At 44.3% G+C, this 23,028-nt stretch overlaps 1 protein-coding gene across 4 annotated transcripts in view; it reads left to right on the top strand.

The window, feature by feature from the left end:
• The window catches only part of LOC149168732 (uncharacterized), a 391,641-nt gene that overhangs the window by 45,013 nt on the left and 323,600 nt on the right, over positions 1 to 23,028 (top strand). The window lies entirely within an intron of this gene.

Genomic DNA, 23,028 nt, shown 5'->3' on the forward strand with positions numbered 1-23,028 from the left:
TACATCCTTTTTTAGGTGAGTGCACAAAATTTTTATTGCTTTAAAATATGTTCCTTCTCTGACCAAATTTCTCTGCGGAACATGCACTGGTGAATTACTATGATGGCTAGATAAGTTTTCTGTTTGATACCAAACTAGTTTGTATTTTTTCAACCATCATTTATAGAGCTTGGTCAAACGTAAACATTCATAAGGTCCCATGAATTATAGTACTGATAGGCTTGCAACCTTACTGTCCAGTCTGAAATTCTGAATCCTTTAAAATGAGATTTATTGCTAGTATCTTGGTATCTTTTCACTAAACAAGACAAAAGTCATGGAAGAATGATAGTGGAGGCTGACCTCGGCATAAAAGTGACATTGTTCTCTTATGTAAAGTCATTTCTGCCATTTGATTTTGCTTATCTAACTTTACATGAAAAATTACAAACTTTTTATGAATTTCACCTATACATCAATATTTTGGTGATAGGGTGAGGTCATTGTAAGCATTATTGCATTTAATGGATATGTTCTTTCAAAGAGTTACTAGTCAATCAGGATTTTTGTTGACGAAATCCTTCAAAAGCGGAGAGCAACTTGTGTACTTGTAAAATATTTTCGTCTTAGTTGGATTTTAGTCCTTAGGATTTTGCCCCTTATGGAATTTCTCACCTTGATGTACAATTTGTTGATCTCAATAAAAATCGTTTTGTTCCTGCTAAAAGAAACAGAGTTAGAGTAGTAAAGTATCTTGGATGTGAAAGAAGTGTGGATATTTTGACACACTAAAAATGTTGATGTTCACCTTAGACATGGAAAGTCCAGTTATAAGTCCATTAAGACTCCCATCTTTGATTAGGGCTAGTAAGAGACCTGGTGAAATGACATTCTCTAAGATGGGGTATTTTGAGCTTGGCCCACCTTCGAGTAAGTGTTTTAAGAAACTTGGTGAAGTGACATACATGGTACATTGAGTTTTCCAGTCTTCGCATAGTGACATATAATTGGGCATCGTTTTGCATTCTCTTTCGATAAAAAATGGACAGATTTGTGTATGGGTCTTAAAGTACCATGCACCAGGTGACTGGGTAACCATCTATGGTGCATGTCGGTTTTCTAGGGGAGCCATCTATGGTGCATGTCGGTTTTCTAGGGGAGCCATCTATGGTGCATGTCGGTTTTCTAGGGGAGCCATCTGAATATGTTACATTCTTTCAATGCAACAACTGCTTCTCCTGCAGATTTTGGAGTTTCATTGTTGCTCCATCAAGCTGTTGTATCCTTCATTTTTGAAGGAAAAGTTATAGCAAATTCACCTAAGCAGTATTCCAAATCAGTAGATTGTTATCTCCTTATATTAAAGGTATGATTTTAGTTGTATTCAGTTTGACAAGTGGAACATTTCAACTAATGCATCCTTTTCCCTAGAGATTCTGTAATGTCCCTTCCTAAATGATTTTGAAACAGAATTAATTCCCCAATTTTGAGAACAATTTTGGAGGCTATGGGACCCACTCATTTTTGGTAAAGGACTTAGGAGTTAAAAGGAAGTCATATTATTTTGATAGTGGAATGTGGGGGCCACCCACACAATGAAAAACACACTTCACTTAGCCTATGGTTCGAAATGCTTAGGAGGGAATTCGATTTGCTTGGTGGAGGGGCCCATGTGGGAAGGAAGGCCCACATAATTATAAAAGGAGGTAGCTCAACTTCATTTGCATCTTTTGGCATATCAAACTTAACTTAGTTGCTCGAGCTACTTAGCCGGGTCACTTACTGTTCAGCACGAGTTTTCCAAGTGAAGAACTCACCCTTTCTTCAGGGGACTTCGAGTGCCACCATAGAGAGGTTCCTTCACATCTATTGGGAGGAGACTTGCAGTGAATTTTCCAGCACTTAACTTAGCATTTGCCCAGGCAATGCGCATTCCAGGAGGACGCAGGGGCTCAAGGGGAGTCAATTCAGTGCTCTTTCGGGGACCAATTTCCGGAGGAAATTAGGAGAAGGAAGCTCAGGTATTCTGCAGGCTTTTTGGGGAGTTTGGGAGTCAGAGGAGACAACTACTTTCTGGAGTGAGTTTGCTGCACCGGGGCATGCGCAGAAGGGTGTCACTGGGCACACGTGGGAGTGAGGAGCTTGCTCATTGAGGCTAGTACTTGCCGGGAGAAATAAGGATAAAATTTATGGGGTTGATTGCAGCCTTTTTGGAGTGTTTTTGGGGAGGTTTGCTGGTGCATTGACAGGTAACGTATTTCAGCAGCCAGTGGAGAGCGTAGGGCCTTTGGGGTTCGATTTTCAGAGGTCGGGATTAGGCCAAACCCTTTCTGGGTTTTGGTGGGTTTTGCTTGAGGAGCTTGGAGGTAATTTTGCAGAATTTTATGAGCATCGGAGGAGGGGTTTCCAGCGATATCTTTGCAATAGACAGTGCAGAATTTGCTGGGGCAGCGCAAAGCAGTACTTGGGCAGTTGATAGCAGCATTCGGGCTTCATATTTATTCACTTGAGCTTTTCTCCACTTGCCTTTGAGGCAAGGCCAGGTGCATTCCTTCCATATATTTGTACTCTTGCCCCAGTTGATAATAAAATGGCTCAGCTGCTTCTACATTTTTGGTTTTTCATCGGTGCATGCTAAAGTTCGAAATTTTCTGTGGTGTAATTTTGCGGCTTGCTTTGCATATCACTGTTTTTCCTAATTAGGAACATTACAGTGGTATCAAAGCCCAGATCTTGGCCTATCCGTGGGAGATTTTCTTATGAATGAGGATGACAGTCAAAATATCACCTACAGGAGATAGAGGTACCGGAGCCGGCAGAGGGAGTTAGAGATTACACCAGACATTGAGGAGTGTGGGAAGGCAGTGGTAGTAGAGGATATGGTTGAGCCCAGGAGTAAGGAGGAGATGGCCTTTGACAACCTCTTGAAGGAGCTCAATGTTTAGCAAAGGGGCAAAAGGATATGCTGGATGAGATCAAACAACAGAAGTGGGACCAAAGCATCCATCGAGATTGTCTATTTGCGGAGACTTCTGGGGCCTCCCAACAGTATGACCACCCTTCACTGGATAATCACCCACTAGCCTCAGGTGGGCCAACTACGACTACACTACCATCTTTCTTGCCATCAAAACCTAGTGAGCAGGGTGGATCGGATGACCAGATGCCCATGGGGGAGTATTTTAGGGAATGGCAATCCATGGGGGAGGAATTCAAGGCAACCCTATCTTTCAGAGACTATTGCCAGCTCAAGCAGAATGAGAAGGGCATAAATTATGGAGGCCATGGCATGCAGAACTTTGAGTTGCAACATACTATTGGGAGGATGTACTTCCCTACATATGATGGCACGACCAAGTGCACAACTCGGGCCTGGGTGGAGAAGATGGACACTTATTTCCAACTCAACAGGATGACAGAGGTGGAAGCCATTAAAATGGCTACGCTACACTTGGAGGGGGAGGCACACAACTGGTGGTTTCATGGCTTGTCTACTCTGGGGCATGCCAACGTGACTTCCTATGAGGATTTCACTAGGAGAGTGGTGGAGCGCTTTGATCAGAGGGATTCGAAGGCTCACTTCAGGGAGCTGACCCAACTCAAACAAATGGGTCATCCAGAGCAGTACATATCAGAGTTTTTGAGAGTCTCAGTCATGGTGTCGGATTTATCAGATGCTAGGAGGGTGTACACTTTTATTGAGGGATTACTCGAGCCACTGCGTGGTTTGGTGAAGTCACGCAGGCCCTCTATGTTGTAGGAGGTTGTGACGTGCTAGAAACTTGCAAGGGGCCATCCCCAAGACCCAGGCATCTACTCCCACACGCGATCCCTACCATCAGAAGGGAAGTGATACTAGACCACCACGACAAAGAGCAGCCCAGGGACGTGAGCAGCTAGATGAGGAGACCAGGAGGGACCTCGGGAGGAGGAAACTATGCTTTACTTGTTGGGAGCTATGGGCACCAGGTCATCAATGCACGACGGGCAAAGCCCATTATATTGAGGTCTTTTCGAATAGTTATTAGGAGGATGATGTGGAGTTGGAGTATGGTGGGGGAGACAGTGAGGGTTCAACAGAGAGGGGACCACCACCACCACCACCACATGGAGGAGCATCTTTCGCACCCTCTGGGGGAGTCCTTGCTTCCTTATGCGGGGTCCCCAAATTTCTGATGATGAGGATCAAAGGCACAGTGCAGGGGCAATGTGTCTCAGTCCTAGTAGACAGTGGGGCTACCCACAACTTCATTGATGCTCAGATGGTTCAGAGGAGGGGCATCACCACAACAGAGTTTGAGGGGTTTTCTGTTCTGGTGCTAGGGGACAAAACAATGCAGTGCACTCGGTATGTTCCCGCCTTGACAGTGACCATGGGGAACTACTTGATGACAAATCATTTCTTCGTAGTGGATGTACTAGACACCAACGTAGTGATGGGTGTCCAGTGGCTATACTCCCTTGGCCGAGTCACCACTGATTGGAGGAAGTTAGAGATGGAGTTCATTGGGCCGGATGGAAAACTGGTGGTCCTTAGGGGCATGCATTCGTATCCTCCTCAGACAATTTCGACACATCAGATGGAGGCAGACTTGAGGCATGGAGAGATAGCGTGGGTTGTAGAGCTAAGGATTTCAGAGGCTGGGGGATGGGCCCAATCACCACACCCAGATATACAGGCACTATTAGATAGATACTTAGTAGTATTTGGGGACATTCCACTAGGGCAGCCACCAGACAGGGGATTTGAGCACACCATTGAGTTGGAGCTGGGTGTGTAGGCAATGATTACCACCCCTTATAGGCACCCCAAGGCCTATAAGGAAAATATTGAGCAGGCCATCAAGGAGTTGTTGGCGTTGGGCCACATTAGGCCAAGTTCCAGTGCCTTCGCTTCTTCAGTGGTGCTGGTGAAGAAGAAGGACAAAACCTTGCATATGTGCATCGACTACAGAGCGCTCAACAAGAAGACATTCAAGAACCGGTACACCATAACACACATTGGCGAGTTGGTGGATGAGCTTAGATGAGGCAAGTACTTCTCTAAGATAGATCTATGTTGGGGGTACCATCAGATCAGAGTGAGGGATCGGGACATCCCTAAGATGACTTTCAGATGTCATTATGGGCATTTCGAGTTTTTGGTCATGCCCTTTGGGTTGACCAACGCACCTGCCACCTTTCAGTCATGTATGAACCATGTGTTTCGGGGGTAGTTGAGGAGATTTGTATTGGTGTTTTTTGATGACATTTTGATCTATAACAGGACTTGGGAGGAGCACCTACAACACCTAGAGGTGGTGTTGCGCATTTTGGAGGAGCAATAGTTTTATGCCAAATTGTCCAAATGTGAGTTTGGCTTGACTGAGATGCTCTACTTGGGGCACATCATTGGTGCAGATGGGGTGAAGGTGCATGAGGAGAAGATACAGGCTATTCGAGATTGGTTGGTGCCTAGAGATGTGACAACGCTGAGGGGGTTCTTGGGCATCTACACCTATTACCGAAAGTTCGTCAAGGGATTTTCGCAGTTGGTAGCACCCCTCACGGACTTGACCAAGAAGGGGGCTTTTGCATGGACAGATGGAGCCCAATCAACTTTTGATCGCCTCAAGGAGGTGATGAGTAGTTGTCCAGTGTTGGCACTCCTGGATTTCACTCAGCCATTCATTGTGGAGTGTGATGCATCAGGAGAGGGGATCATAGTAGTATTATCCCAAGATGGACATCCCATTGCTTTCGAGAGCTGGAAGCTCCTACCCCATGAGAAGTCGTATTCTATATATGACAAGGAGATGTTGGCCATCATGCATGCATTGGCCAAATTCCGACAGTACTTGGTGGGCAACTGGTTTCGGGTGAAGACAAATCACAACAATCTTCGCCACTTCATGGGGCAGTAAGGCCTCAATGGCAGGTAACAAAAGTGGGTCAACAAGCCTTAAGGTGCAGGCCTATGATTTTGATATTGAGTATGTGCGGGGGAGGCACCATTTGGTAGCCGATGCATTATCCCAAAGATTAACAGAGCTTTCACTAATAAGCATTTTCCATGACTAGAAGGCGCAGTTGTCAGTAGAGTACTGCAAGGATGAGCGAGCATGTGAGATCTTAGAGGGCATTCACATAGATGAGTGCTACCGAGTGATGGCTGAGATTATCTACTACAAGGGGCGCATATTCTTGGTTCAGGGCTCATTGTTGAGGGAGCAGATACTTCATGCAACCCATGATTCTCCATTGTCAGGGCATCAGGGGTTCAGGAAGACGTACATGGCAATGAGAGAGCGCTTCACATGGAAGGGCCTCAAGGGGGACGTTTTGCGGTATGTGCAGGAGTGTGAGGCCCGTCATAGGAACAAGGGGAAGTTGACTCATCCAGTCGGCTTGTTGCAGTCTCTCCTCATTCCTAAGTGGAAATGGTAGAGTATCTCTATGGATTTCATTATAGGGCTTCTAGAAGTGCAGGGCAAGGATTGTATCTATGTGGTGGTCGACCGGCTGACCAAGTATGCCCATTTCTTTGCCATTCTGACATGGTACTCAGCCTCTTAGGTGGCAGAGTTTTTCTTTAGGGAGGTCTTCCGCTTGCATGGACTCCCTAAGACCATAGTCAGCGACAGGGACAACCGATTTATGGGAGGATTCTGGCAGGAGCTCTTCAGGCTAGTGGGTACTGAGCTCACCTCGAGCACTAGTTACCACCCACAGACAGACGACCAAACGGAGAGGGTGAACAAGTGGCTAGAGGGCTATCTCAGGAACTATGTGACTGGGCAGTAGAGGGCATGGATTCGATGGCTACACTTAGGGGAGTATTGCTACAACACCACCCATCATATGTCCATCAATATGTAACCTTTCTGTGCTTTATATGGTTATGATGCTTTGTCTTTTGCTAACATTGTTTTTGGATATCGCCGAGCTCCAAAGGCTAGAGATTGGATCCTAGAGAGCCAAGACATCCTCAAGGCTCGCAAGGATAATTTGCTGACAACATAAAACCAACAAAAGATGTATGCTGATAGAAATCGGGTTGAGAGGCACTTTGAGGACGGGGACTTGGTGTTCCTGCGATTGCAGCCATACAAACAGTCGACATTGAAACAAAAGGGGGTCGAGAAGCTACAACCACGGTTTTATGGGCCATACAAGGTGATAAGGGGAGTTGGAGAGGTAGCATACGAGTTGGAGCTACCACCAGGGAACAAGATCCACAACATTTTCCATGTTTCATGCCTTAAGAGGGTGTTGGGGTAGCAGGTTACAACAACTGTGGAGTTGCCTCTGCTTGATAATGAGGGGCATCTGGTTTTGGAACCAGAAGCCATTTTGGAGACTAGGGAGAGGAAGTTAAGGAGCAAAACGATTAGGGAGTATTTGGTGCGTTGGAAGAGTTTGCTGGATGAGGATGCCACTTGGGAGGGTGAGCACACACTGGAGCAGCCAACGTTGAAGTTGCTTGGGGACAGACAACATTTAGGAGGGGAGGACTGTAATGCCCCTTCCTAAATTATTTTGGAACATAATTAATTCCAAATTTTGAGAACAATTTTGGAGGCTATGAGACCCACTCATTTTTTATAAAGGACTTAGGAGTTAAAAGGAAATGATATTATTTTGATAGTGGAATGTGGGGGCCACGCACACAATGAAAAACAAACTTCACTTACCCTATAGTTTGAAATGCTTAGGAGGGAATTCGATTTGCTTGGTGGAGGGGTCCACGTGGGTAGGAAGGCCCACAAAATTATAAAAGGAGGGAGCTCAACTTCATTTGCATTGTTTGGCATATCAAACTTAACTTAGTTGCTTGAGCTGCTTAGTCGGGTCACTTGTTGTTCAACACGAGTTTTCCAAGTGAAGAACTCACCCTTTCTTCGGGGGACTTCAACACGAGTGCTACCTTAGAGAGGTTCTTTCACATCTATCTGGAGGAGACTTGCAGTGAATTTTTCAACACTTACACTTAGTATTTGCCCAGGCAGTGCGTATTCCAAGAGGAAATAGGAGAGGCTCAAGGGGAGTCAATTTAGTGCTCTTTCGGGGAGCAATTGCCAGTGGAAATTAGGAGGAGGAAGCTTAGTTATTTTGCAGGTTTTTTTGGGGAGTTTGGGAGCCAGAGGAGACAACTACTTTCTGGAGTGAGTTTGTTGCACCTGGGCCTGCACAGAAGGGTGTCACTGGGCACACGTGGGAGTGAGGAGCTTGCTCATTGAGGTTGGAACTTGCTGGGACAAATAAAGATAATATTTTGTAATATCCCGTTTCCAAGATATTCCCTAAACCTCGGTAAACTCCAACCAAATACGTATAAATGATATAATAACCGGGAAGCTCAAAGTGATGAAAATAACAATGATGCAACATATAACAATATAACCATGAGATTTAAGCAGATACTCAAGAAATGCAGAGAAATGCTAAGCCATTTTATTATACTGAGTAATAGAATGAGTACAGGAGGTGATAAAAAAGATGGCACCTCGACTTGCACAAGGCAAGTGAAGAAATACACTCAGAATAGCAAAGGAATGGCCTATCTCTGAACTACGTCCAAGCTGCTGGAGAACTGCCGTGTTGTTGCTGTTGCTGGAAATCAAATGAGGATTTGGGGCTTTTCCCCTCCTCAGAAAATGCTGAAACTCTGGAATCAGATTCTACTCAAGAAACTCAGAAAAACCCAGAAAGCTTTTCTGAAATGGCCAACCCCCGAAAATCGCCCCCTTGAGGACCCATGCAATCCCTCAAGGCTCTGCGCTGCCACTGAAATAAACCCACCACAACTCTGCTTGAAACTCAGCCAAAATCCTCCAATATGTAAGGGCTGATCCCCTACTCAACCTCCCAGCACAAATCCCCTTGCAGAACCTCAATCCAGAACTCTTGCCAGAAAGAACTGCGTCATCCCTCTCAAGACTGTGCAGTCATCCAAGATGCTCAATCCTCCTGCCAAAATGCTGATGAAACTACTGCAAAAATACTGATGGAAATACCTTGCCCGAGCAGGCACTCGAAGTCCCCGGGGCTAAGGGTGAGATCTCCGAACGGAGACACTCAATGCACTAAACAGTGTGTTGACCTCTTCTGGTCAACTACCCATGCAGTGCACCCCGTTTTTCTTGACAGAAAGAAGCAGCACCTGATCAGCATGTCCGTGCCATCCTGCCATCATCAGCAGCTTGATCTTTTTGATTATAAACCCAGTCTGCATGTATTAATTGTAAATAATCTTAGCAGACATGAGTCATGTATGTAATTTGCCTAGGTGGACCTAACTTTCTGATGATAATCTACGTCCCGGAAGGTTTTTTGTCTCACCGATCCACGGATCGGCAGAGTTTTCCTTCAAACCTGACCCCAAAGCCGGGATTGATTTTGTCATTAGAACTTTAGGAGAATCCTAGTGTGTTAATCTGCTAGATTATAGTTGTGTCGCAGAACTGGGTGATTTATGAGGGTCTGTATTAAGTGGGTTTGTCCCCTTGAGATGTAAATTGTAAAAAGTCATCATGAAATGTGTCTTGAGGGTTGAAAATGTTTTAAATCCCCTCGTGAGTCCTAGGTCCTAGGTGATGTTTCCAAAGGCTTAGTTCGATGATCCATTTAAAAAATGAAATAAAATAATAAAATAAATAAAAATTAAGAAATTTAAAAAAAGATTTAAAAAATAAAAAATTTAAAAAATTTAAAAAAAATAAAATAAATAATAAAAAAATTTAAAAATTTAATAAAAAATAATAAAAAATTAAAAATTTTAAAATTTTAAAAAATGGAAAAAATAATAAATAATAAAAAATTTAAAAGTTTAATAAAAAATAATAAAAAATTTAAAAATTTAAGAATTTAAAAAATAATAATAAAATAATAAATAATAAGAAATTTTAAATTTAAAAAATAATAATAAAAAATTAATTGAATAAATCGACGGATGAGATCAAGAGATGTCTTGATCCTCATCAACGGTCGAGATCATTTCTACATGGATCACTCGAACTAGCCGTTGGAGTCATTTCCTTTAAATAGGGTGCTAGGAGTCATTTCGATTCATTCGATCTGTGAGTCAGATACTGAAGAAGCTCTCTTGTAAATCTGTTTCTGGTTAATAAAGGAAGACTTTGGGGTCCATATCTTGCTGGTGTTACTCTCTTGGAATGCTGTGAGATCATTTCATTTTCTGCATATGTTATTTTCAGCCATTAATAATAGCTTTTCGTAGAGTATTGTGAGCACAGGTATCTTGTTCACTTGCTGGGGTTTGGGTGCTGTTAGGGTTTCTGAAGTAATGGCAGGTATCTCCATTATTGTTTGAGATCTAGCAGCATTTTTGCCCTCTTTGTTGACGGTTGTTTTGAGCTGTGCAGAAAACATTTTCTGAAGGAAATTTGTGGGCGTTCGGGGAAGTTCTCGGCTGAACCAGCCAACTCCCGCAAGCATTTTTTTTTTGCTGAGCCCAGTTGGACTTGATCCTGGGTCTATCATTCGGTTTATTTTTCTAAGTTTGCATGAGAGATTTTCTGAAGTTCTTCACAGTGACAATCTGAAATTTCTGTTCTTTAAAATGTTTTCCGTGCTTATTGCTGAATCTGGCTGTTAAGGGGCCAAATCTGTAAATTAATTAGCTGATCTAGGGTTTTAATTTTTGCTTTATGCAGTTTTTTTATTAGGGTTTAGGGTTTAGGGTTTAGGGATGTATTGCTACGGGTGTTGACACGTAGTGGTCAATAGTTAGCAAGTAAGCCTGATGGTACCTAGAAAGGCTGAAAGCTTTAGTCCATCTTAGTCCCACTTGGATAGATTGCCCTGGTTAGGAATCTAGTCCATGGCATTGTGGTGCCTAAATTGTTGATAGACCTTGGATAAACTTCGTTGGTCAAAAATCTGGTCCATGGCATTGCAGTGCCTAAACTATTTATAGTTCATATAGGTCGACATCTTCCATATGAATACCTCCCTAGTTAAGAGGGAGTGTTAAAAAATGTAACTAGGTTCGGTCTTCATAAAATGTATTTGTCAAAAGAATTTTTATTATTGTTACAATAACTTATTAAAGCATGGGTTTCATGCTTGGGTCATCATTTTATTAGTCAAAGTTCCCATTGAGGAATCCTAGGACTAATAAAGAGTCAATAGAGTCATTGTATATTTAATGAGACCCTTCTTGGGCTTTCAAACAATGTAAAAAGAATTATTTTTGAGTCAAAAATAAATTATGTAACCTCCACACCAAGTCGGCCTCAAGGAAGGCAATTCGACCTCATTGGAAGGCTATATATACAAGGCAGTTCGACTTCATTTGAGCATCTCACTCTCTCAAGCATAGTTCGATCTTTGGAAGCTAGGAAGAAGTGAAAAGTTGAAGGAAGGGTCCAAAAGGAGTGCTAGTTTGGTCAAGGTGAAAGAGAAGAAGAAAATCGAAATTTTGGTGCCTCTCTCTCTCTCTCTCTCGCTCTCGTGTGGGCTGGTTTAGGAGATAGAAGTCTTCTAGTCTAGGTCGAAGTTGCTATTGATGCCGGAAGCTGTCAAGTCGAAGTTGTTAGGGTCGAAGTGTTACTGTTGCTAGGGCAAAGGTTGGATTGAAGAAGGAGAGGTTGGCTTGGTGTGGAGGAGGTCTTTTGTGTAGCTAGAATAGTCACAAGGAAAACTATTGAAGGAAGCGATTTTGATTGGGTTTTCCTTTGGATAGGGGTTTTTTCCTGGCAGAGTGCCTACATCTTGTGTCTTGTATTTTTGTGATCTTCATGCACACATAATTTAGTAATTGCTTGATGAAAGATAATATAACAAATAAGTGAAAGAAGCCAACATAATTCACAAGTAATTATCAAGAAAGAGAAATCTAACCCTAATCCTACTAGCATTGCTTTCTCTACAAGCAACACTCTGGCCGTTCTGCTAAACAACTCCTAGAGAAGATGAAATATGAAGTGTAATAGCCAAAATAAGATCCACAAAATTAGTCCAAAAAGAGTAGTAATTGTTAGAGAGCTAAAGATCAAAGCAGAGTAAGTGACGGGCAGAGACAGTGATCCAGAGGAAGTTTTCAAATCTGGAGAGGCAGCATCAAGAGGTCAAATTATTCCTAGTGAGGAAGCATTGAGGACTGCGCAGTTTCTTTAGAAGAGCAATTGGATTTCGCTGGAGGAAAATTCAATTCAACTTCCAGAGGCCGGGAAAGTCTTCCAGAGGGCCAAAGAATCATTTTCCGCTGCAGAGACAAGCAAAATGACTTCATCAGAGGCAATTTTGGACTAGACGTCCAAGGGCTTGTGCAAACGCTACGTAGAAGTTGATGCAAAGGGTCTGGAAGGATGAGTTTCTTGAGGTAGAGTTGTGTTGGGATTGCTTGTGGAGGAAGGGAAATTCCCCTAGATAATTTTGGCCAAATTTTCTTGTTGTTTGGATTGCCATTTGGGCATCCATAGATTGTACTCAGATTTCATTGCTACATAATAATAAAACCCCCAATTGTTGCACCGATTTTCCCAAGTTGGGTTTTTCTGGGGACATTTGTCCAAAAATAACTGTGTAAATTTTATATGTGTGCTAGGTTTTATCAGATTCCAATGCTATTTTTCTTCTGCAGTTTATTTGTGAAAATTACATTGTGAATTATTTGATATTTGCCGTAGCAGGCAACAAATAAATTGTTAAATAAATTAACAATTAGGAAAATAATTTCTAGTTGCTGTGATAGATGAAATCTTCACTTGGTATTAGAGCATAAGTGATCAACTAAGAAGCTCAAAAGTGGAGAAGGGAATTTCGCTATTTAGTGGGAACAATAGGTTGAAATTCCTAGAGGCTTCGTAGTTCATTGACAGGTAGGCCAAATTGCTGGGGCAAAAATTCGATTTTCAGTTGTAGGTATGTAGAAAAGTCGAGTTGCCCGGTATAGTGGTTCCAACAGTCAAAGGGAGCAAGAGCAACTCAGATTTTCGTTGAGTAGATTCCTTGGTTGGATGCAGAGGGTTTTGAAGCATCAAAATTAGCATCGGGTGGAAGAGAAATTGCACACAGAGAGGGAGATTTCTCTTAGAGGGTTTCTAGCCAAACTCTGATAGAAAACCACAAAATGGATACAATATTTTTGGACAAAATGTCCTTGGATAAACCCCGAAGGGAAAACCAATTCTTCAGATCTGAGGATTTTATTTTAATCTTCAACAAATTCTGCAATTGCTAAATATTTCAATTGCTTGCCAAACCATGGCAAAGCTTTGACAAAATATTTCTTGGCCTCCACTAGTCAATTTGACCACTAGAAGGCTTACGGTCTCCCTCTGCAACCTGGTTCCTACAATTCACACTGCTATTCCAGCAATCTGCCACAAATTCCTACAATCCACCTTTTTTGCTATCGAACTGATTCCTGCATTCACTGTGCAACTGGAAATCTTGATTTGCTAAATTGGCAACTCATACGACCTCTCCTAGCAATATTGACCTCTCTTGTCTGCAGAATAACTATGGGAGAATTTCTCATGTCCCTTCTAAAAAACGTTAGTAACAGGGTGCAACTACACAATTTTGGAACATTCTTGACTTAGGAAGGGGGCCCCACACTTCGACTTAGGGACTTTGGGGCTAATTCGACTTTATTTAGCAGTTAGTGGAATGTGGGGACCAGCCACATGAGGAATTCAAACTAGCCATTCGATATGTTTGGAGGGAAATCGAATGGGTGGATGGAGGGGCCCACGTGAGGCTAAGGAGGCCCAAGGAGATATAAGGAGAGATCAACTCTCATTTTCGACCATCTTTGACATTTGCAAACAAACACACACTTGTACGCTTTGCTGTTTAGCAAGTCTACCGGCTGTTTAGCCACGAATCTTTCACGCGGGAGATTCAACCTATACTTTGGGGGACCATCCGTGCCCACCCTAGGGAGGCTGTTCTACAAGAGTTTTCAGGAGTCCGGGGCAGCAACACACATCAGTGACCAACGCAGAGAGGGAAGTGCGTATTTATGGGTAGTTTGGAATCACGCAGAGGGAGTTGGAGACTAGTAGGGATCTCATTGCTTGTCGGGAGGTTAGGGAGTTGAGGTAGCAGCATAGTCTAGGTATTTTCGCTAGAGTTTTCAGCTAGCTGAGCCAGCATACCAGCAATTTGCATTTCTGAGCAGACGAACAACGCAGAGGCCACCCAGTAGAATTTCGTGGTGTTTGGGAGTAGCTGATTCGGGCGTAAAGTTAATCCGGGAAGTTAGGAGTTGGAAAGAAGGGGTAAACCCAAAATTTTGGAGCAGTTTGCAGAGGGATTTGCAGGTAGTTTCCAGCAAGTCGAATTTGGCAGCCACAACTAGGGTGAGGCTCCAAGGGGGTCTAAAACAGAAGTTAAAACCAGCCAAATTCCCTTATGGGTTTTTCTAGGTGTTGGCCAAGGAGTCTGGGTGTTAAAAGCATATAAATATCTAGGCGGTTTTAGTGCACTTTCCAGCTAGTCGAAGTTTAGCAGTGCAACATAGTGCAGATTGGTGCAACAGCTGGACAACCTTCAGCTCAAGCCATTTTCCTACCTAGGTTTGGTCCTGCTTGTCCATTGAGACAAGCCTAGGTGCACCATTTCACTATCTATTGTATTTGGCTTGCTGAATTATAATAAAATGGCTCAGAAGTTCTTCATTTGCAGTTTTTCTGTGGTTGCTTGATAAATATTTTGTTTTTGTATTTTGTTGCATAGAATATTTGTTGTTATCACTTGTATTTCCTATTTAGGATCATTACAGTGATATCATAGCCTATTTCTTGGCTTAGCTGTGGGGATTGTCTCCTATGAGAGAAGGGACCAACAGAACATCACCTACCGTAGACAAAGATACAGGAGCGGAGAAAGGGAGTTAGAGATTACTCCAAACATGGAGGACAGGGGGAAAGCAGTAGCAGGAGAGGGGGAAAGCAGTAGCAGGAGAGGACAAGGCCAAGAGCAGGGAGGAGATGGATTTCGACAGCCTCCTGAGGGCCTTGAGTGACTTGGCCAAGGGGCAGAAAGACATGTTGGAGGAGGTCAAGTACAGAGAGAGAACCACGCCTAAAGGGTTTCTATGTGGGGAAACTTCTGGGGCCTCTCAGCCATTCGATCATCCCTCACCAGTAGCACAACACACTTCAGTTAGTGTGCCGACTAGGGCTACACTACCTTCCTTCGTGCCAGTGGCACAAATCAAGCCTACAAGGGAGGAAGACCCTCCTTAGATGGGAGATTACTTTAGAGAGCGACAGTCTATGGATGAAGACTTCAAAGAAGCCCTCTCCTTCAGAGGTTACTGCAAGCTCAAGCAGAGTGAGAAGAACAAGGGGTACGGAGGACAAGAGACATAGAACTATGAGTTGCAGAGAACCATAGGGAGGATGTATTTCCCTACTTTTGATGGCACTGCCAAGTGCAGGACTAGGGCGTGGGTTGAGAAGATGGACACCTACTTCCAACTCAACCGGATGACAGAGTAGGAAGCCATTAAGATGGCCCACTACACATGGAGGGGGAAGCCCATGATTGGTGGTTTCATGGCTCGACCATCGTAGGGCATGCCCAACTAGTTTCTTATGAGGATTTCACTCGGAGGGTGGTGGAGCGATTTGATCAGAGGGGTCCGAAGGCTTATTTCAGAGAGCTCACCCAACTGCGCCAAACAGGCAACCCATAGCAGTACTTTTCAGATTTTCTGCGGGTGACAGTGATGGTCTCGGATCTATCTGAGGCAAGGAGGGTGTATACCTTCATTGAGGGCTTGCTTGAGCCCCTACGTGGACTGGTGAAGTCACGCAGAACCTCCACGTTGCAGGAAGCGGTCTTGTGTGCCAAAGATCTACAGGGTGCCATCCCCAAGACTAGAGAACCATTTCCTGCATGGACCCCTTTCCCATAGAAGAGGCATGAGACTATACCCCCACTGCAGAGGACCACGCAGGGGAGGGGGCAGTTAGATGAGGAGACACGGAAGGACCTCCAGAGGAGGAAGCTGTGCTTCACATACAAAGAGCCCTGGGCACCTGACCATCGGTGCACTGCAGGTAGAGCACACTACATTGAGGTCTTTTCTGACAGTGACCAGGAGGATGAGGTGGAGCAGGATTGCGGTGGGATAGATGGAGAGAGTCCGACAGACAGAGGGCCACCACCACCACCTCCACAGGGAGGGGCATCTCTTGCCCCAACAGGAGGAGTTCTTGCTTCTTTATGCGAAATTCCTAAATTTTTGATAATGAGGATCAGAGGCACTTGTACAGGGACAGAGGGTGTCAGTGTTGGTGGACAGTGGGGCTACCCAAAATTTCATAGATGCCCAGTTGGTCTAGAGGATGGGCCTCACCACAACAAAGTTCGAGGGCTTCTCCGTCCTAGTGCCAGGTGACCGTACCATCCAGTGCACTAGATATGTGCCCTCCTTGACAGTAGTTATGGCGAACTACTCGATGATGAACCACTTCTTTGTGGTCGATGTGCCAAACACCAACATGGTGATGGGTGTCCAGTGGTTGTATTCCCTTGGGCGAGTCACGATGGATTGGAGGAAACCAGAGATGGAGTTCATTGGGCCAGATGGCAAACTGGTAGTCTTGAGAGGCATGCAGTCTTATCCACCTCAGACAGTTTCGACCCACAGGATGGAGGCAGACTTACGACATGGGGACATTGCATGGGAAGTTGAGTTGAGGATCTTAGAGGATGGGGGACAGGCACAACCACCACCGACGGACATACATGCTTTGCTGGACAGGGATGCAGTAGTGTTTGGGGACATTCTACCAGGGCAGCCACTAGATAGAGGATTTGAGCACACCATTGAGTTGGATCTGGGTGTACAGGTAGTGATCACTACTCCTTACAGGCATCCCAAAGCCTATAAGGACAAGATAGAGAAGGCCATCCAAGAGCTGCTTGCATTGGGTCATATTAGGACAAGTTCCAGTCCTTTTGCTTCTTCAGTGGTGCTGGTAAAGAAGGAGGATTGAACCCTTCAGATGTGCATTAACTATTAGGCCCTCAACCGAAAGACTCTAAAGAACTGGTACCCTATTCCCCGCATTGACAAGCTGATGGATGGGCTAAGAGGAGCTAAGTACTTCTCTAAAATTGATTTGCGTTCAGGGTACCACTAGATCAGGGTGAGGGATTAGGATATCCCTAAGACAACTTTTCGGTGCCACTATGGGCACTTTGAGTTTCTGGTCATGCCATTTGCGCTGACCAATGCTCCGGTCACATTCCAGTCATGCATGAACCATGTCTTTCGGGGACGGTTGAGGAGGTTCGTGCTAGTGTTCTTCGATGACATTCTAATCTATAGTCGGACATGGGAGGAGCACCTCCAACACTTAGAGGAGGTATTGCGCATTTTGGAGGAACAACAGTTTTATGCCAAACTCTCCAAGTGTGAGTTTGGGTTGACAAAGATGCTCTCTACCTAGGGCATATCATTGGAGCAGATGGGGTGAAAGTCCGCGAGGAGAAGATTCGGGCCATCCGGGATTGGATAGTACCTCAAGACGTGACTATGCTGAGGGGCTTCTTGGGCATTTGCACCTACTACAGGAAGTTTGTCAAAGGGTTCTCGCAGTTGGTAGCGCCTTTGACCTACTTGACCAAGAAGGGGGCCTTCGCATGGATTGATGGAGCACAAGCCGCCTTTGATCGCCTTAAGGAGGTGATGAGCAGTTGACCTGTTTTGGCACTTTTAGGATTTTCCCAGCCTTTCACGGTGGAGTGTGATGCATCGGGGTAGGAGTTGGAGCTTTATTGTCACAAGAGGGGCATCCCATAGCTTTCGAGAGTCGGAAGTTCCTACTGCATGAGCTGTCATATTTCATATATGACAAGGAGATGCTGGCCATTATGCATGCATTGGCCAAGTTCCGCCAGCTCTTGGTGGGTAACCGGTTCCGAGTGAAGATTGATCATAACAGTCTTCGACATTTCATAGGGCAGCAGGGTTTCAATGATAGGCAACAACGATTGGTCTGCAAGGTGCAGGCCTATGACTTCGATATAGAGTATGTGCGGGGGAAGCACAATGTGGTGGCCGATGCTCTATCTCGAAGGCCAGCTGGGTTATCTCTCATGAGCATCTGCCATGATTGGAAGGCTCAGTTGTTGGTGGAGTACTCCAAAGACAGGAGGGCATGCGAGGTATTGGAGGGTACACACGCAGATGAGCGTTACCGTGTGATGGATGAGGTCATCTATTACAAGGGGCGCATTTACTTAGTGCCAAACTCACAATTGAGGGAGAGGGTACTCCAGGCAGCCCATGATTCACCATTTTCTAGACACTAGGGATTACAAAATACTTATATGGCTGTCCGAGAGAGATTCACATGGAAGGGCCTCAAGGAGGATGTGTTGCAACACGTACGGGAGGGTGAGGCTTGTCAGAGGAACAAGGGGGAGCTGACCCACCCCATAGGATTGCTACAACCACTTCCCATTCCGGAGGGGAAATGGGAAAGCATTTCGATGGATTTCATCACAGGGCTCCCCACAGCGTAGGGGAAGAATTGCATATACGTAGTGGTCGACAGATTGACCAAATTTGCCCACTTCTTCGCTATCCCCACCAGGTACACGATAGCACAGGTTGTCGAGCTGTTCTTCTGGGAGATTTTCAGATTGCATGGGCTCCCCAAGAACATAGTGAGCGACATGGACAACAGATTCATGGGAGGCTTTTGGCAGGAACTCTTCAGGTTGGTTGGGACAGAGCTCACTCCTAGCACCAGTTATCACCCTCAGACAGATGGCCAGACGAAGAGAGTTAATCAGTGGTTGGAGGGGTACTTGAGGAACTACGTGACAGGTCAGTAGAGGACGTGGGTTTAATGGTTGCATCTGGGTGAGTACTGCTACAACACCACACACCACATGTCTATCGGTATGACTCCTTTCCGTGCCCTCTATGGATATGATGCATTGACTTTTGCTGATATTGTTTTTGGAGACAGCCAAGCCCCAAAGGCCAAGGACTGGGTCCAAGAGAGCCAAGATATCCTCAAGGCTCTCAAGGATAATTTGGTGACAACCCAAAATCAACAAAAAATTTACGCAGATCGGCATAGGACAGAGAGACACTTCGAGGAGGGGGACTTGGTATACCTCTGGCTGCAGCCTTACAAGCAATCCACGCTGAAACAGAAGGGGGTCGAGAAGCTACAACCGCACTTCTATGGGTCCTACTGGGTGATCAGGCGAGTCGAGGAGGTGGCTTATGAGTTGGAGCTGCCTCAGGGGAGTAGGATCCACAATGTTTTTCATGTTTCATGCCTTAATAAGGTGTTGGGACAACAGGTGACATCAACAGCTGATCTGCCCCCACTAGATGATGAGGGCCTCTTGGTGTTGGAACCATAGGCCATTTTGGAGAGCAGGGAAAGGAGACTGAGGAGCAGGACCATCAGGGAGTTCTTGGTGCGTTGGAAGAACTTGCCAGATGAGGATGCCACCTAGGAGGGTGAGCACATATTGGAGCACCTTTGAGGTTGCTTGAGGGCAAGCAACATTTGGGAGGGGAGGACTGTCACGTCCCTTCTCAAAAACATTAGTAACAGGGTGCAACTACACAATTTTGGCACATTTTTAACTTAGGAAGAGGGCCCCCACTTCGACTTAGGGACTTTGGGGCTAATTCGACTTTATTTAGCAGTTAGTGGAATGTGGGGGCCACCCACATGAGGAATTCGAGCTAGCCATTCGATATGTTTGGAGGGAAATCGAATGGGTGGATGGAGGGGCCCACATGAGGTTAAGGAGGCCCAAAGAGATAGAAGGAGAGATCAACTCTCATTTTCGACCATCTTTGACATTTGCAAACAAACACTCACTTGTACGCTTTGTTGTTTAGCAAGTCTACCGACTGTTTAGCTACGAATCTCTCAGGCAGGAGATTCAACCTCTACTTCGAGGGAGCATCCGTGCCCGCCCTAGGGAGGCTTTTCTACAGGAGTTTTTAGGAGTCTGGGGCAACAACATACATTAGTAACCAGCGCTGAGAGGGAAGTGTGTATTTTTGGGCAGCCAGGAATCACGCAGAGGGAGTTGGAGACCAACGGGGATCTCATTGCTTGTCGGGAGGTTAGGGAGCTGAGGTAGCAGCATAGTGCATGAATTTTTGCTGGAGTTTTTAGCTCGCTTACCCAGCACACTAGCAGTTTGCATTTCTGAGCAGAGGGACAACGCAGAGGCCACGCAGCAGAATTTCGTGATGTTTGGGAGCAGCTGATTCGCGCCAAGAGTTCATCCGAGAAGTCAAAACCAGCCAAATTGGGAGCAGCTGATCCGGGCCAAGAGTTGGGTAGCAGGGGTGAACGCAACATTTTGGAGGAGTTTGCAGAGGGATTTGCAGGAAGTTTCCAGTAGGTCGAATTTGGCAGCCATAGCTGGGGTGAGGCTCCAAGGGGGTCGAAAAAAGAAATCAAAACCAACCAAATTCCCTTATGTTTTTTTTGGGTTTTTGGCCAAGGAGTTCGGGCTTAAGAGTATATAAATTTCTAGGTGGTTTTAGTGCACTTTCCAACTAGTCGAAGTTTAGCAGTGCAACAATTTTCTGGGCAGCGTAGTGCAGATTGGTGCAACAGCTAGGCAGCCTTCAGCTCAGCGATTTTCCTACATGGGTTTGGTCCTGCTTGTCCATTGAGACAAGGCCAGGTGCACCATTCCACTATCTATTGTATTTGGCTTGCAGAATTATAATAAAATGGCTCAGAAGTTCTTTATTTGTAGTTTTCCTATGCATACTTGATAAATATTTCGTTTTTGTATGTTGCTGCATAGAATATTTGCTGTTATCACTTGTATTTCCTATTTAGGATCATTACAGAATTCCTCCTCCGAATCTAGGAAACTGGAAGAATACTGATGAAAGAAATATCCTGAAATATTTACTGCTTCAACTGCTGCTGAAGCCCTCACACTATCACTACACCCTCTTCACTGCAATGAATTGATCTCCAAGACCACCCGATCTCCAAGACCACCCATCGATTTCTTTTATAATCTCTCGTTGAGAAATCGATGGCCAAGATCTAGATCTGAAATGATCTAATTGTTGGCTTATATCACTTAGAAACTTTACTATAAGTGTCTGGAGGAAATAGAAGAGGAAAATCGACCATGTCTCAGTTATTACTTAATAATTAATCTATTTCCCTGTGTTAAAACTTTGGAAAATAATTAAAAACTAATTAATTAATTTAAGTAATACATTTCCATTCAAGAGAATAACTTGGGATTGGAGATATTTTCTGCTCATGTGTTCCTAGCTTCACTGACACCACCTAAGGCTAGAACACCATTCTGAGCTACATCAACCAATGCCTATAACCATAAGAGGCCTTAGTGTAGGTCCCATTGGACTATAGCTAAAAATTACCCCCCCTTGGTAAGGTGAGAGAACAAAATTACACTCAAAATTGGTTAATCTTCTAGATCACCCCTTTATCCGTACTAAGTGCCCAAAACAAAAAATTATAAGCACCTGATTGCAAAATGATCAAATTACCCTTTGAATTGTTGAAAAAAAAGGTATCAAGGGCGTGTTTCCTAGTGCTTTTTTCCGAAGCCTACGAAAACAAGTGAACCCACCTTTTTATTGTGAGTTATGGGACATTAAAGTCATGTGACTTTTTAGTCACTCTATGCGGTCTAAAAGTACATTGTACTTTTATAATATTAAAGTGACTTTATGAGGCAAAAAGTACATGGTACGACAAGTCATTAAAGTGACTAGAGGGAGTCATTAATGGAGGGCGAGCCATGTGAGGGGTTAATTTGAGATTAGATCTCCACCCTTGATCAAGAGAAGTTGAGATCTAATATCGGCCCTTGATCATAGGGATAGGTCTTTGTTAAAATTGGCAACTAGGGCCAAACTCCTTGTGGATCATCTTATTTATGGCTTATGATATTTTTCCTAGATTCCTCTCATCGAGAGGTCTAGGATTGATCTAAAGATCATCCGATTCCGATAAGTATTTATGGAGATATGAATTTATTTTGATTATGGACAAATTGTCAAGGTCGGCCAACGAACTTATGTAGGCTTAGAAGCCCAACAGTGATGTCCATTCATCCTCAACGTTTGCATATAAATACAAAGAGCATTATGCTCATTTGGACAATTCAATTCACTCATCTTCTCTCTCTCTCTCCTATGCATAAAAGGAGCCTCTCTCTCTCTCTCACACGTGTGGCTGAAAGGAAGACATCCTAGGGCAAGGAAGATGCAGAAAGGACGCTAGGGTAGCAGGTCATCTCTTTTACCAACGTTGACCAAGCGATGACCTTCCAGAAGTGTGTATTGAGTGTGGTTGCCTCTCCTAGGCAGGGCACAATTTTTGGCACGAAAATCGAGGTGATCTGACCTCTGGTTTGACCGGTGTTGACTGCCCTAGTTTAGGGCTGCAGTTGACTTCAAAAATCTGCAAATTGACTATACTTTTGGAGCTGTTCAAGGGCTGTTTCTTTAGGTTGTTCAAGGACAAATCTGACCGGAAATTGACCAAGCATTTTAGAGGTCAATTTCAACTAGTTTGACCAAGTTTGACTTTGCTCATCTAGGGTTTGCTGCTGTTGATATAAAATTATAGAATTCAGATTTTGTACTATTTCTCTCTGTTGAACTATTGAAGATAAAAGAATATTTGATCAAAGGATTCCCCGTATTGGGGTTTGTCCTTGGCTAGCCGCCACATCTTTTGTCTCTTGTCTTGGCTTGTTTTTTGTTGATCATTAATGTTCTATTTGCACTTTACTTAATGTATATGTGATTGCTAATCTGTGGCTAATAAGAAGAAAAATAAGTAAACTGCTCTAAGCATAGAACATACCATAATTTAACACGGTATCGGAGCTGAGGTGAAGACAAAGCCCAAGCAAGAGTAAGAGCAAGAGCAATCACCGAAGAGAAGGTTGGCAAGGCTATCTTAAAGAAATCATGGGGTCCTCAACACACTTCCTTGCTGAAGACAAGCTCTGTGAGAAGTCTGACTATCACGGATGGAAGATGTCTCTCGATCTAACGTTAGAAGAGTAGGAAGTGTTGGACCATGT

Source organism: Pinus tabuliformis, chromosome 4_2, assembly GCF_031772625.1.
Source record: "Pinus tabuliformis cultivar Carrire ecotype Pingquan chromosome 4_2, CPIR1, whole genome shotgun sequence".
In the NCBI taxonomy this organism is placed as follows: Eukaryota; Viridiplantae; Streptophyta; class Pinopsida; order Pinales; family Pinaceae; genus Pinus; species Pinus tabuliformis.